Consider the following 14976-nt stretch of genomic DNA (forward strand, 5'->3'; position numbering starts at 1 on the left):
AGCATTTTTTATTTCATCCTGACTAGTTTTTACTTATCTCCATAGAAAGGGAGTCTAATCTATTTTCGACTCCAGCTAGTATTCTTATTATCGTGATTCTAAATTCTGGTTCAGACATCTTGCTTGTATCTATGTTGGTTAAGTCCCTGGCTGTCATTTTTCCTGCTCTTTTCTGGGGGGTGAATTCCTTTGTTTTGTCATTTTGAATGGAGAAAAGGAATTAATGAGGTAGAAAAAATTAAAATTAAAAAAATAAAATTAAAAAAATATTAAAATTAAAAAATTAAAAACATACACTCACACAAAATCAAATAAACGATGCTAGATCCTAGGTGTTTTTTGGTCTGGGTGTTGAAAGTGGCTTGATAGATTAGAGAAAAAAAGAGGGAAAAAAAGAAAAAAAGAGCAAATTGTTTGAAAATTTGAAAAAGTGAATACACTGACGTAGACTAAAATGAAATGATGTAAGTAAAACAGAATTTGAAAAAATTTACACAAAAGTAAAAAACATAGTAGAAAAAAATTAAAGAAAAATATTTTTAATAAAAATTAAAATAAAAATGATTTTTTCTCTTTCTGTATTCAAGAAAAAGAAACGAAAAAGAGAAAAAAGAAAAGAAAGAACAAAGGGCAATCATTTGAAAATTTGAAAGTGAATACACTGAAGCAGACTAAAATAAAATGATGGAAGTAAAACAGAATTTGAAAATATTTACACAAAAGTAACAATATAGTAAAAAAATTAAAGAAAATTTTTTTGAAAAAAATTGAAAACAAAAATGATTTTTTTCTCTTTCTGTATTCAAGAAAAAGAAAATAAATGAAAAAGAGGAAAAAAAGAAAAAGAAAAGGAAAATTGAATAGATGGACTTGCTAACAGACTAAAATATGACTGAAATTACTTCATTTTTCTCTAGAAGTTACTTTGAAGCGCTTTATAGTCCATAAACTAAGCAGGCATTGAAACTTCTGTTCCTGAAGGTGGAGGTTGGCCCAGTTGGGCAGGGCTTAGTGTAAATGTTCTGTTCTCCACTAGATGGCACTTTTAGCCTACTGGGTTGGATTGTTGTGGCACTTGTAGGTGTGTATGCACATGCATGGAAGCAGTGAAAATGGAGTCACCCATCTACCCAGTCTCTAGTATCAGAACTCTGTTCACCCCAATCAGCAATCACACACCTGTCCTCTGTCATCAGCTTTCGTCCACTCCCCGCTTTTACACCATCCGTGACCAGGTCCCAGGTAGTACCTCTCTCCTGAGTTTTGTCTCAGATGCAGCTGTTTTCCCCGGCAGCTTTGACCCGTTCTGCCCCTCTGCAGAGCATCTTACTGAGCAATGGCCGAATGCTGGCCACACCCAGGAATGTTCATGGGACGTGCTGCTGCCAATGCCAAGACTGCAGCCAGGTGACAGCCCGCCCCAGGAAAAGTTCACAAGATAGTGTAGCAGCAGTATTTCAGGGATTATGGAAAATCACAACACACATCTGGCATCAGTCTTCATCCTTAACGACCTTATTCCAGCACCAGTGAATGTGGCCATTCTCTAGGGTCTGCTTGTATCAGGTGGCCTCACATCCTCTACCAAATGTCCTTCCAGCAGTGGAACCACTTCTCCCCTTTTGGCCTGAGAAGCTCCCAGACCCCACTCTGCTCCTGGGGATTTGCCCTTCCCACCAGAGCACCACCAGGTATTGTGGTGTGGAGTTTCAAATTCTGCACTCCCCCTGTTTACAGTTTTAATGGGATTTAAACCTCTCCTTTCACCCTTTTTAGTTCAGTCCCTGCAGCTGTTTCCAATTTTCCACTTTCTCTCCAGCTGCTTTTGGGGAGGGGTGCTTTTCCCATCTTCCTCCCACCCCCCACCCCCACCCCCCGGTCTCCATCCTCTCTTGGAATGCAAAAGCGGCTCCCTGTCCTCCGTGGCTTCTCTCTCCCCAAGTTCACCTCTCTGTGCTGTGCACCTGCTGAATTCTGTGGTTCAGGTTGTGCAGATTGTTGTGTTAATCCTCAAATCAGATTTCTAGGTGTGCAGGATGGTTTAGTGTTGGTCTGGCTGTACTTCATGGATGTGAGACACACAGAAAACTTTCATGCTGTTCTGCCATCTTGGGTCCTCGTCCTATATTTTAATATCATATTATTTATGTTTCAAAAATTTTATAAGGCTGTGTAACCCAAATAATTAAAGTTATCTCTTAGATTATGGTATTGCAGTAATTCGTTTTTCTTTTTTTATCATTTGCTTCTGCGATTTTTTTTATTTTTCAAACACATTATGCTATTTCAGATGTATACTTTTTACAAATCAACTTAATGTTTGCTTAAGCTATCTTGGTTTTAGTACACTATACAGGAACAAAGTACATTGGAACCAAGAGGGAAGAAGCTGTTACTTCTTGCCCTGTCCCTGCCACACCCTCTATTGACAAAGTTTGATTTCATGCCAGTTGGCAAAGGAGATCCAGCAAAATAGAAGGGATAATTCTTTCTGAAGTAGGTTAAAGAAAGAGAAGATGAGTAAAAAGAGATTATTACTATACATAGTCTTTCTTTGATAATTTTTTTTTTTTGTAATTAAGGTGGTAGTGAAGGAAGAAATGGAGTGAAGAATATTCTTTTGAGAGTGGAAATAATCCACTATCCACTATTTATCTACTAGAGTAGAAAAACAGACAATCAGGATAAAGGAAAAATTTGAGAGCAAATCCTTAAGTAAGAGAAGGTAAGATATCAAGTGCCCTGCAGGGAAGAAGATGGGGTATATAAGGAGCAGGGTCATCATAGGAGCCAGAAGAAAAGCAAAGTATGTAAGTTCAGATGGAGTTTGGTCACACACTTGGGAGGTAGTATTTTTCTTATAATTGTTTCCAAGATCCCTGTTAACCCCTCTGAAATCTCTCTCTACAGATAATCTCTCAAAGAAAGCCACGCAATTCTCCAAACAGATTTTCAAAAAGATCAGTTAGGGTTGCCAATAAAAGACAGGAAGCCCAGTTAAATTTGCATATCAAATAAACAAAGAATAAATTTTTGGTATGAGTATGTTTCAAATATTGAATGAGACATAACATGTTAGTGTAAGTAAATTTGGTATGATACAATATTTTTAGTAGAATGCATATTGGGATGTACTTATACAAAAATATTATTAAATATTTATCCAAAACTCAAATTTGACTGTGTGTTCTATATTTTTATTAACGAAATCTGGAAATCTATCCAAGTAGAGAGCATAAGCAAACTCTGGTAAGTAGAAATAAGTATCTTTTAGAATATTATCAGTTATTATCAGGTTGTATACAATCTTATGGGGGCAGTGGAAAAATGTGTAGGAAAGGTGTTAGTCACAGAAAGAAAAAGAGGTTACCCATGAAATGCAAGTTTTTGTGATTTAATACTTCTGCAGGGTACTACTCTGATGCCAGCAAGTGTCTAATGCTAATTAAGAAAGCTAATATCAATGTGCAGAAGACATAGAGAGACATTTTTCCAAAGAAGACATACAGATGGCCAACTGACCTATGAAAATATGCTTAGCATCACTAATCATCAGAGAAATGCAAATCAAAACCACAATGAGCTATCACCTCAAACCTGTCAGAATGGCTAAAATAAAAAAACACAGGAAACAACAAGTGTTGGTGAGGATGTAGAGAAAAAGGATGTGCACTGTTGATGGGAATGTAAATTAGTGCAGCCACTGAGGAAAAAATTATGGAGGTCCCTCAAAAAGTAGAATTGCCATATGATCCAGTAATTCCACTACTGGGTATTTACCCAAAGGATACAAAAACAATAACATGAAAAGATATATGCAGCATTATGTTTATTTCAGCATTATTTACAATAGCCAAAATATGGAAGCAGCCCAAGTGTTTATCCATAGATGAATGGATAAAGAAAGTGTGATATATATTTTTCAGCCATAAAAAAGAATGAAATCTTGCCATTTCCAACAACATGTTTGGATCTAGAGAATATAATGCTAAGTGAAATACGTCAGAAAAAGAAAAATACCATATGATTTCACTCATATGTAGATGTAAGAAACAAAACAAATAAAAAAAGAATAAGAGTCAAACCAAAAAACAGACTCTTAATTACAGAGAACAAACTGATGGTTACCAGAGAGGAGGTAGGTGGGGGTAATGGATGAAACAGGTGAAAAAGATTAAGAGTACATTTATCACGATGAACACTGAGTAATGTATACAACTGTTGAGTCAGTATATTGTACAACTGAAACTAATATAACACTGTATGTTAGCTATACGTAATTAAAATTTAAAAAGGAGGCTAGTATCAGCCAAAAGTACCTTAGTTTGAAAATCTTTTGTCATATTTTTATGAGTATCGTGAAGGCACTTAAATTAATTCAGTGCATTTTGTAAGTACTTTACATTTTCCAGAGTAGGAAACTGAGCCTTCAAATGATAAGTGACTTGCCCAAAACATTGGAAGGAGGTCTGCTCACCACTAAAGTTGATTCTATATTACAGCTTGCTGCCCCTCAGCAAGACATGTTGGAAATAAGACAATGGGACTTATTTGAATCACAGGGTCCTGTCAGAGGGATTAGGCTCCTCAAGAGCATTGTTCATCTGGGAGGCCTAGTTCCTGGCAGAACTGGAACTACAGAATAGTGACAACAAGGAGAAGAGGATAGACATTCACAGAAAAAACACCATTTGAATTTCACAGATCACTAAGTCTCTCTTATTTTCAGCTTCTCTTTTACTTTCATCTTCTTCTTTTTTTTAATGCTTATTTATTTATTCTTGAAAGTGAGAGAGAACAAACAGGGATGGGGCAGACTGAAAGAGGTAAACAGAATCTGAAGCAGGCTCCAAACTCTGGGCTGTCAATATAGAGCCGGACACAGGTCTCCAACCCATGAACTATGAGATCATGACCTGAGCTGAAGTCAGACATTTAGCCAACTGAGCCACCCAGGCACCCCATCTTTTACCTTCTTTAAACTATATTGAAATTATTCTAAATAGGGAATTAGGCTACATGGGATTTATGATGAATAATACTTACACTAAGGAAAACCATACTTGATTTGGTACAAAACTAAATATTTGGAAATGGAGAATATGCCAAAGGTAGGACAACTTATAATAGCTACAATAAATATTTAGGAGGAGTTTAAAGGAGGATGGCAGGGAAGATTGGGCTTGGGTAAGAGTGCAAGGTTTACTGGTAGTTAGAAGCCTGGTAGTAGGCTTCATTAATCTATTCATTCATTTCAAAAATATTGAATTACCACATATTATGTGCCAGGACTTGTACTAGCTGCAGAAATTTTAAAATTGAGTAGGTCACCATTCCTGGCAAATTCAGATGTACCCAAAAAAGAAAAAACAAAGGCACAAAGAATTATTTACACTACCTTCAAAGAACATCAAATAACTCTGAAATAGTTGCAAGATTTCTCCAAAAAAAAATCTATAAATCACTATCGAAAAATATTAAGGGGCGCCTGCATGGCACAGTTGGTTAAGCGTCCTACTTCAGCTCAGGTCCGTGAGCTCAAGCCCTGTGTTGGGCTCTGTGCTGACAGCTCAGAGCCTAGAGCTTGTTTAGGATTCTCCTTCTCTCTCTGCCCCTCCCCCACTCACACTCTCTCTCCCTCTCTCTCTCTCAAAAATAAATAAACATTTAAAAAAAATTTAAAAATTATTGAAAAATATTAAGGTCTAAACAAATGAAAAGATATACATTGCAAAGACTCTGAAATGGAAGACTCAAAAATATAAGGACATTTTTTTACAAAGTAATCTATATATTGCAATTCGAATCAAACTTGTAGCCATTTTTTTTTTTTTGTTTTTAGTTTTTATTTAAATTCCAGTTAGTTAACATACAGTGTAATATCAATTTTGGGTGTACAATATAGTGATTCAACACTTACCATAAAATACCCAGTGTTCATCACAAGTGCACTCCTTAATCCACATCACCTATTTAACAAAATTGACAAGCTGACCCAAAATACTCATATGGAGGTGTAAAGGACAAAGAAGTCTATGCAATCTTAAGAAGGAAAAAAGTGAAAGATTTGTGCTATGAGAGACTTATTGCCCTATAGTAATTAAGACACTGTGGACTTGGTGCAAGCAGAGTCAGATACACAAATAGAACAGAATACAGAATCCAGACTCATACATATACAATGACCTGATGCATGATAACAAACAAACAAACACCTTTATTTAGTGAGGGAAATGGCCTTTTCAATAAATAGTACCCTGTCAATTCGGTATCCACAAGAAAAAAATGAATACTGAATTTACGTTTTATATTACTACCTAATTCTATTCTAGATGAGTGGTAAATATAAAAATAAAAGGTAGGGGCGCCTGGGTGGCTCAGTCGGTTAAGCGGCCGACTTCGGCTCAGGTCATGATCTCGCGGTCCGTGAGTTCAAGCCCCGCGTCGGGCTCTGTGCTGACAGCTCAGAGCCTGGAGCCTGTCTCAGATTCCGTGTCTCCCTCTCTCTGACCCTCCCCCGTTCATGCTCTCTCTCTCTCTGTGTGTCTCAAAAATAAATAAATGTTAAAAAAAAAATTAAAAAAAAATAAAAGGTAAAATGAAAAAGTAAAAACTTCTAAATGTCCACCAAATGACTGAATGGATAAACAAAAAATATATAATCAAACATTATTCTGTCATAAAAAGTATGATAATGAGGGGCGCCTGGGTGGCTCAGTCGGTTAAGCGTCCGACTTCAGCTCAGGTCACGATCTCGCGGTCCGTGAGTTCGAGCCCCGCGTCAGGCTCTGGGCTGATGGCTCAGAGCCTGGAGCCTGCTTCCGATTCTGTGTCTCCCTCTCTCTCTGCCCCTCCCCCGTTCATGCTCTGTCTCTCTCTGTCTCAAAAATAAATAAACGTTAAAAAAAAAAAAAGTATGATAATGAACCTTAAAGACTTTATGCTAAACAAGCCAATAACAAATTACGTATATTATTTCATTCCATTTTTATTAAATGTCCATAAAGGGCATATCTATAAAGTCAGAAAGTAAATTAGTAGTTACTTAGGGCTTGGGGATATTAGGAGTTAGAAGAGCAATAGCTCAAGTGAAGGGGATTCCTTTTTGAAGTGGTAAAAATGTTCTAAAATGGACCGTGGTGATGGTTGCCTATATCTCTTAATATACTAAAAAACAGTAAATGTAAATGAACCTTTAAATTAAAAAACAAAAAATTAATCATACCATTACACCATTAAATGGGTGGATTGCATGGTATGTGAATTTTATTTGAGTAAAGCTGCTATTAAAAAAGAAAAGTAAAAACTTCTAAAGAGCAGTAAACAAAGAAAAAATTCATGGCCTAGGGCTGTAGCAGATTATTAAACCATACAAAAAACACAGTAGACATAAAGGAAAAAAATTCATAAATTTAACTACTTAAAAATTAAACTTAAAAATTTTTTTTTTAATTTTTTAATTTATTTTTGAGAGAGAGAGAGACAGAGCATGAATGGGGAAGGAGTAGAGAAAGAAGGAGACACAGAATCTGAAGCAGGCTCCAGGCTCTGAGCAAGCTGTCAGCACAGAGCCTGATGCAGGGCTCGAACTCACAAACTGTGAGATCATGACCTGAGACGAAGTCGGACGCTTGACCAACTGAGCCACCCAGGCGCCCCTAAAATTAAACTTTTTTTTAAATTAACATATGCCATTTATAGTGTATAAATTCAATGTGCAAAGTAAGAGAAGGCATTTGGAATGCATATATACATAAAGGAATCATATTCATAATATATAAAGAACTCTCAAAACCAGTAACAGACAACCTATTGGTAAAATGAGCAAAAGTGTTGAATTTTACAAGAGGATATCCAAATAGTAAATAAACCCATGAAAGGACCCTTATCATCCTTACTGATAAAAGAAATTCAAATCAAGGTACACTGCTAATACCACTCAATACTTACCAGAATGGATAAAATTTTAAAAATTAACAAAATGCCAAGTGTTTGGGGGGCCTGGGTGGCTCGGTTCACTAAATGTCTGACGCTCAATTTCAGGTCAGATCATGCATGATCTCATGGTGCCTGAGATCAAGCCCTGCCTCAAGCTCCATGCTGGCAGTGTGGGGCCTGTGTGGGATTTTCTCTCTCCCTCTCTCTCTGCCCCTCCAGTGCACACACGGCGTGCTCTCTCTCTCAAAATAAATAAACATTAAAAAATAGAAAAGAAAATATCAAGTATTTGTAAGTATATGGAACATTCAGAACTCATGTACTGCATCTACCTGTCAATATTTACTGAACTTGTTTAGACTCATAATTCAACAATTCCTCACTCCTGAGTATATACCTAACAAATACATACATATTTATCAAATGACAAATGCAATAATTTTCATAACAGCACCATGTATACTATTTCAATACAGGAAACTACCTAATACCTATTAAGCGTCAGACCTGAGAAATAGTCGTGGTACCCTTACAAAACAGACGGTATGAAGCCATGAGAATGGGTGGTCTACAACTACACCCATTAACATGGATTATCATAAACATAATAAAATATAATACTGAGAGAAAAACCGAAGCACAAAAGCACATGGATTGTATGCTTATATTTATATACATTTCAAAACCAGCTGAAATGAAACAATGACGATGAAAGTCAGGCTAGTGATTATCCTTGGGAGGAGGCAGGGAAAGGGGTTGCTAGCAATTGGAAGAGCAGGAAGGGGGTCAGAATGTGCCATTTTGACAGAAGCCTTATTTTGAGCCAAAGGCAACTGAGAAACAGCAGACACCGGAAGAACGCTCTGCCCTCCTTTATGCTTAAAAACCTTTGTACAGGTTACAGAAATTTGCATTTATAAAGGTATTTCTTCTCCCCTATCAGGGAAAGGAAAACAACTCTTATCTGCATTACCTTAGCAATCAACCCTTATTTACCACACAGTTCCCACCCGCCTTCTCACAAGTAACCACCCCTAGTGGATCGACCCTCTTACTACTGGTTCTGGCCCGATACCTTGAGGGCAAGGAGGGCTTAGAGAGAGGACGAGCCCGCAGACCAGGAGCGGGTGGCGGGTTTCCGGAGCCCGGTACTCACCCAGGAGACTCGCTCCTCCAGGCACCGCAGGACACACACCCCCTCACCGCAGGGTCTCGGCGCTCACACGAGGCAGGACTGGGTAACTGCGCGCATGCGTCCAGAGGATCTGAGCACCACGCGCTCGCTCCCTGCGCGCTGGAAATGGCTCCGCGGCGGGCCGGCGGGCAGAGCGTGCATTCCGACCTCCGGGAGAGGGTGAGGAGGTGAGGAGCCTCTGCTTGCAAGGGTCCAGATCCCGGGTCAGCCAGTCGCGTCCCCTCCGGGACCTCCTCCGGCTCTCCAGCCCCCGTGACCCTCTCGTAGTCCAATCACGCCCTGCTCCTCATGCCCGGGGCTGAGCAAGGTTCCCCCCGGATGGAGGTGGTTCCTTCGGCTGCTACACAGCTGCACCTGAGGCGTCCGCCAGGGCAGCAATCGAGGCTCACGCAGGAGAAAACGGGATCCAGAGAATGATTCCCAAAGTAAGTAACAGTTTTCTTCACCAAGAGCCTCATGATTAAAACCACTGATTCATTAAGCCCCCTGGGCTGGGGTAGGATTACTCAGGATGGTCACCTGAATCCTCATGGGATTTTATGAGGTACGTTAGCCGACTGCTGGAGTGTGAACACAGTTTCCTGCCGCCAGTGGCACAGGTGCCTCCTTGTGAGGCAGTGATAGAGTCCAAGGCCATCCCATTTCGGACGACAGCTTTCTCTGTTAGAGACATCCCAGGATTTGATGAGGACAGGCTTTGTCAGCTGTCATTGAAGGCTTGTGGGGGTTACCTTAGTAAGGGCTTTGAAGTGTACTGTGACAGCCTCCGGGCTGATAGAACAAAGATGGCGGCCAAATGATCACAGTGGAAAACAGAGCTACCGGCTAGCTTTGAGGAGAGGGAGGTTGGCAACTTTCCTTACTGTGGGCCAATTCTCTCCTGTGCCCAGAAAAAATCAGGGTGCAGTGGTCAAGCCACCCAGGTGGAAGCCACAGTCAAAAGTTTGTGACACGCAACCACCTGGTCCTATTTGGGGGCTACCCAGTAAATGCCTAGGTGGTGTGACCAGTCAGTGTCACACCGGTCTGCCCCCCTTAACGTGGACAGAAAGACCGTACAGTTACAGTGATATCCATCCCATATCCCAGGTACAATGGGTTTGTTTAGAGTGGTTTTTGTGTTGCAAACATAGGAGTGCGTGAGTGCTAACCAGGGCTAAGCTGCATGACTGTATTACCTGAAACTGGATTTGCCTCTTGCTGGGTGTGGAGCCAAAAGACATAACCAAGCCAAAAATAGGAAAAGGAAGGGTTTTGTTTGCAACAAGAGAACGCTGTGTGTATTTCCCAAAGCAGTGTCTCCTTGAACAACAAAACGGGAAGTTTTAAGCTAAGGGTGCATACATATTCATGATCATTCAAATGTGTTAAATCCTGAGACGGTACCTTAGTCCACCTGGCCAAAATGGTTTTGCCTGTAGTAATTTAATACACTGCTGTAATATTCCTTCCTTCCCTTCAACCAACCCTGTTGCCTATAGGTTAAAGGGGGGGGGATGGAACCTTCATTCAAGGCTATGTTCTTTTGCCCCGCCTTACACATCATGACCCTTAAAATGTGACCCTGATGACTATTCAACTAAGGTATGTCTACATGGTACTAAGTTTCTCTAATCCTCTAAATGGTGGTGGCCTGGTTTATGTGGCAACAAGGAAAAGCTTGTGTTAAGCCAGATGCAGTGTCCTCACAAACCAAGGCATGTTTAGAACCCTCACGTGGAGGGAGGGGGATATATAATCAATTAGCCAGTTTCTCACCATTTGGAAACTCCAGTGGATGGCCCCAGATTCATTTGGCAATAGCCTTGGGTGTTGTTTAGAACACACAGGAGGGAAAATGGTCAATCTTTCTTTTGTAAATTTAATTTGCAGTCTCCAATAATATAAACTAAGAGGGTAAAGGAAAAGTTCTTTTTGTATTCCATATAAGAACACCAGAGAAGTTTCTAGAGTACTTTAATGATCTACTTTTTTAATCTTGGAAGTGGTTACATAGGTGTGATCCTTTAGTGAAAATTTATGGAGCCGTATACTTACGAAATTATGTGTAGTTTACTTTAATAAAAGCATAGTTGAAACATGAAAGAAAGAAATATCGAGGGCCGTCCAGGTAGGAAATAGCATTAGTAAAGACAAAGAGGCAAAAAAGTACCAGCCTTATTCAGAACCAGTGAGGACAATCTGACTGAAGCCAAATATTTACAACTTCCATTATTACCAGAGATGAAAAAATGAAAAGGACTATTTAACCAAACATTTCATGTACCTGCTAAGAAATTGCCTCCTCTATTGAAGAGGCTCTTAAACTATTTGGGGGTTGTTCTCTGAATACCAGATACAGTATGAAAACAAGGAAGTAGATATATACTTACAATTTGAATTTCTGTATTCTTTATCCATCAGTTTCAAGTACTTTAGCTCTTCCTTTGATACTTGAGATGTAAATACAGGGCAAGATTTCTGTGTTCTCTTAAGAGAAACCTTTGTATAACAAAGGTAAAAATGTCCTATTGAGTTTAAGCTAAAACAATATCTTTCTAATGGTGAAATTTCAGGCTTTCCCAAACCAAAAAGGATAGATATGAAGGACAGGATTGAGGGATTGGGCGAGAATTCTGTAGTAAACAGATGTTCCTAGATTTCAGCAAAAATTCTAATCATAGAATCAAATCAGACCAAGGATGAGAGCAGGTCATCTTTGGGGAAAAGGCACCAGAGGGATGCTGCACTGTGTTTGACTTATAAGGGCCAGGTGGGTGTATGCATTCCAAGGATTCAATAACTATTATTGAATCCCTGATTGTATTTGAATTTGTAAATCTTTCTGGGTGAATGGTATGTATACCTGATAAACAGTATGACCTAGATAGTCTCTCTATTGCCCTCTTCCATATTAGATATGTGAGGCAATTGCTAAGACATCTTCATCATTCCCAAACTTTTTTTCTTTTCCAAAATTATGTAGAGACACTTGAAAAGTAGTTTCAACTTAGAACCAAGAACATTCAGGACACAGAAGTCAATATATTTGAGGATTCTGTTTAGGTATTCTATTGAGACACTATTCAAGGTAAGTGCCTTCCATGAAAACCTGTCTCCCCAAGGGAGCTCCTTTAGAAACACTTGTTCCACCTCTTCAAATCTAAATATTCATCTGCAGTGATTCTTTTTGCACTTAATCTCATTTCTTTCTATGCCCGAGATTTAGGTACATCTTACATGCCCCATAAATGTTTCTGAAAATTGCCTGTGAATTTAGCATCTTTAAACTGGGTTCTTTTTATGTGCACTAGGGAAGTTCACTATTCATAGAAACCCTGAGGTAAACCTTTTTATGGGGCACCTGGGTGGCTCAGTTGGTTGAGCATCCCGACTGCAGCTCAGGTCATGATCTGGCAGTTCGTTGAGTTCCAGCCCCACATCAAGCTCCCTGCTGTAAGCCTGTCAGCACAGAGCCCACTTCAGATCCTCTGTCCCCCTCTCTCTGCCCCTCCCCCACTTGCATTCTCTCAAAAAATAAATATTAAAACTTTTTATGATTTGAATAAACATTTGATAAGGAAATGATCACCTTTTCATTATGCCTGGCTTATGAGTAGTCTGTCCTTAAAATGAGAGTTAAACTGAATTGATGTTTTAACTTATACCTAGTTCTAATTCCTCTCCAGATTTCTCCATACTTCTCTTCAGAAGAATTGTTTGCATGATGTGCACCAAATTCTTATCAGGAATATTAATAGTCTAGTGTGTTCTACTACTATTATGCCTCGATACCCATCCAATCAATGGATTCATGATGATAATGATGGTAGATCTCAGACCTATCCTAGTCAGCATGCTTCTTGGACTCGTTTTCTCCAGCTTCCATTTAATACTGAGCTACCCCAGAAATACAACTGATACCTTCAGTTAGGTTTTCTGAACTTTGCATTTTGTTGTAGTTGATCCCTGTAGTAGAGACTGTCAGTTTTATTTCAGTATCTATCCTCTAATACTTACTCACCATTGGAAACTCCAATTTTTATGTGGGCAATAGCTTCTCAAGAAAAAAAAAATGTGTGTATATATATATGTATGTATATATATATGTATGTGTGTATATATATATATACATGATGCATTTCTCTGCTTTCCATGCACCTAGGCATGTCATGTGACTGAAGTACTGCCAATGGGTTGGAAGCAGAAGTGTTGTGTCCAACTTGTGGAGAGTGTCTTTAAAGCAGGGTGGCATACATTAGTTCCTTCTTTCATCTTTTCTGCTGGTTAGAATACAGACATGATGGATTTGATAAGGGAGCCAAATGCTAAGTATTACAGGGAAATAAATTAGAAGGAAACTCAGTCCCTCTATATTTATTTGAAAGGAAAAGGAAATACATTCTCTTTATTTAACCCAGTAGTATGTTGAGGAATCTGTCACAAGAATCTAATAGTAATTGATGCATTTCTATTCCCCACTTGTTAGGTGTGTGACTTTGGCAAGTTACTTGTACTTTTAAAGACACGTCCCTTATGTGTTGTTGAATGGAAAACATACAGCACTTGTCTTGGCTTGTGTATGAAATGTAGGATTATCTATGCAAAGAGATTACTTTATGTCCTAGCTTATAATAAGTACTCAGTAAATTCTAGTTTTATTATTTCATATTTTCTATAGCTTAACTATACTTGAGCTCAGGATTACTAATTCTGTTGAATAAATATTCAACCCCTGACATCTGTTTATAGCTGTCCACCTTGATAGCCCATAAGTACCTCAGGCCCATCATGTCTGAAAACCAACTAATCATATTGTTTTCAAGTTGGTCTTTTCCTGAATTTTCTTTTTTGATGAATGTCATTACCATCCACATAGTTCTGCAAACAAAAGAATACCACTTATTTTAGGCTATTTATTATGCAAACTATAGTCCCTAGATGATCTAGGTCGTCTTTATAATCTTTTATATCTATTCACACTCCTCTTTCACTTTCCTTGTCTCTAGTTTAAGTATTCATCTGACTTGCATTACTGCAGGGCTCTCATAATTGGTCTTTCTACCTATTTATCCCCATCAAGAAACCTTTCTATAGATGGGTATTTAATCAGGCCATCATCCTACTTAAAAGCATTTCCAAGGCATGCTTTTGGATACAAATAAAATCCAAACTTCATACCACAGTCTGAAAAGTTTATGTTCTATTTCTTCCTAACTTTCAGTTTCATTCCCTGTCTCTTTACCAATCAGACCCTTAATTTCAGCCATAAAAATAGCTAGCATTTATGGAGTCATGCACTTTTCTGAGCACTTGACATGAACTATCTTTTTTAATCTGCTAAACAACCTTATGAGGGAGATATCATTATTATTGCCAGATGTTATTGCCAGATGAGGAAAGTGATACATAGAGATATCAGAGGCTTATTTAAGTTTGCACAGCAAGCAAGTGGTAGACCAGGGATCAGCCTAAATGGAGCTTGAACTCCACCTTGGGGCTTTGCCCCTTGCCATACTAAACCCCATATGCACTGTGCAATTTATTTTTCCATTTCTTTTTCTAGAATGCACCCCGTTTGGGGAACATGTCTCTCAACCTGGGAGATTCCTTAAATTTTTTTTTCAGTGGATCCTCCTAGAAACGAGGACTCTTGCAGGAAGAGTTAGGTACACCTCCTTTATGTTCCCATAACATTGGGCATTGTGCTTCCGTCACCCTTACCCTCTATTGTTACTATTTCTTTGTCTCCGATCAGTGTATAAGTATAGATGAAATTTGTGTTATTCAGTTGAGTGTCCTAAAGTATAAAAGAGTGCATAGGACATATTAGATATTTTATAATCATTTTCTGAGCAAATTAC

At 38.7% G+C, this 14976-nt stretch overlaps 1 long non-coding RNA gene across 1 annotated transcript in view; it reads left to right on the forward strand.

The window, feature by feature from the left end:
* Positions 1 to 9327: 9327 nt before the first annotated feature.
* The window catches only part of LOC122204105, a 54857-nt gene continuing 49208 nt past the window's right edge, over positions 9328 to 14976 (forward strand). Inside the window, exon 1 of the long non-coding RNA XR_006195495.1 lies at positions 9328 to 9558. This is a non-coding gene — a long non-coding RNA (uncharacterized LOC122204105). The remainder of the gene's footprint in view (positions 9559 to 14976) is intronic.

Source organism: Panthera leo, chromosome D3, assembly GCF_018350215.1.
Source record: "Panthera leo isolate Ple1 chromosome D3, P.leo_Ple1_pat1.1, whole genome shotgun sequence".
NCBI classification, from domain to species: Eukaryota; Metazoa; Chordata; class Mammalia; order Carnivora; family Felidae; genus Panthera; species Panthera leo.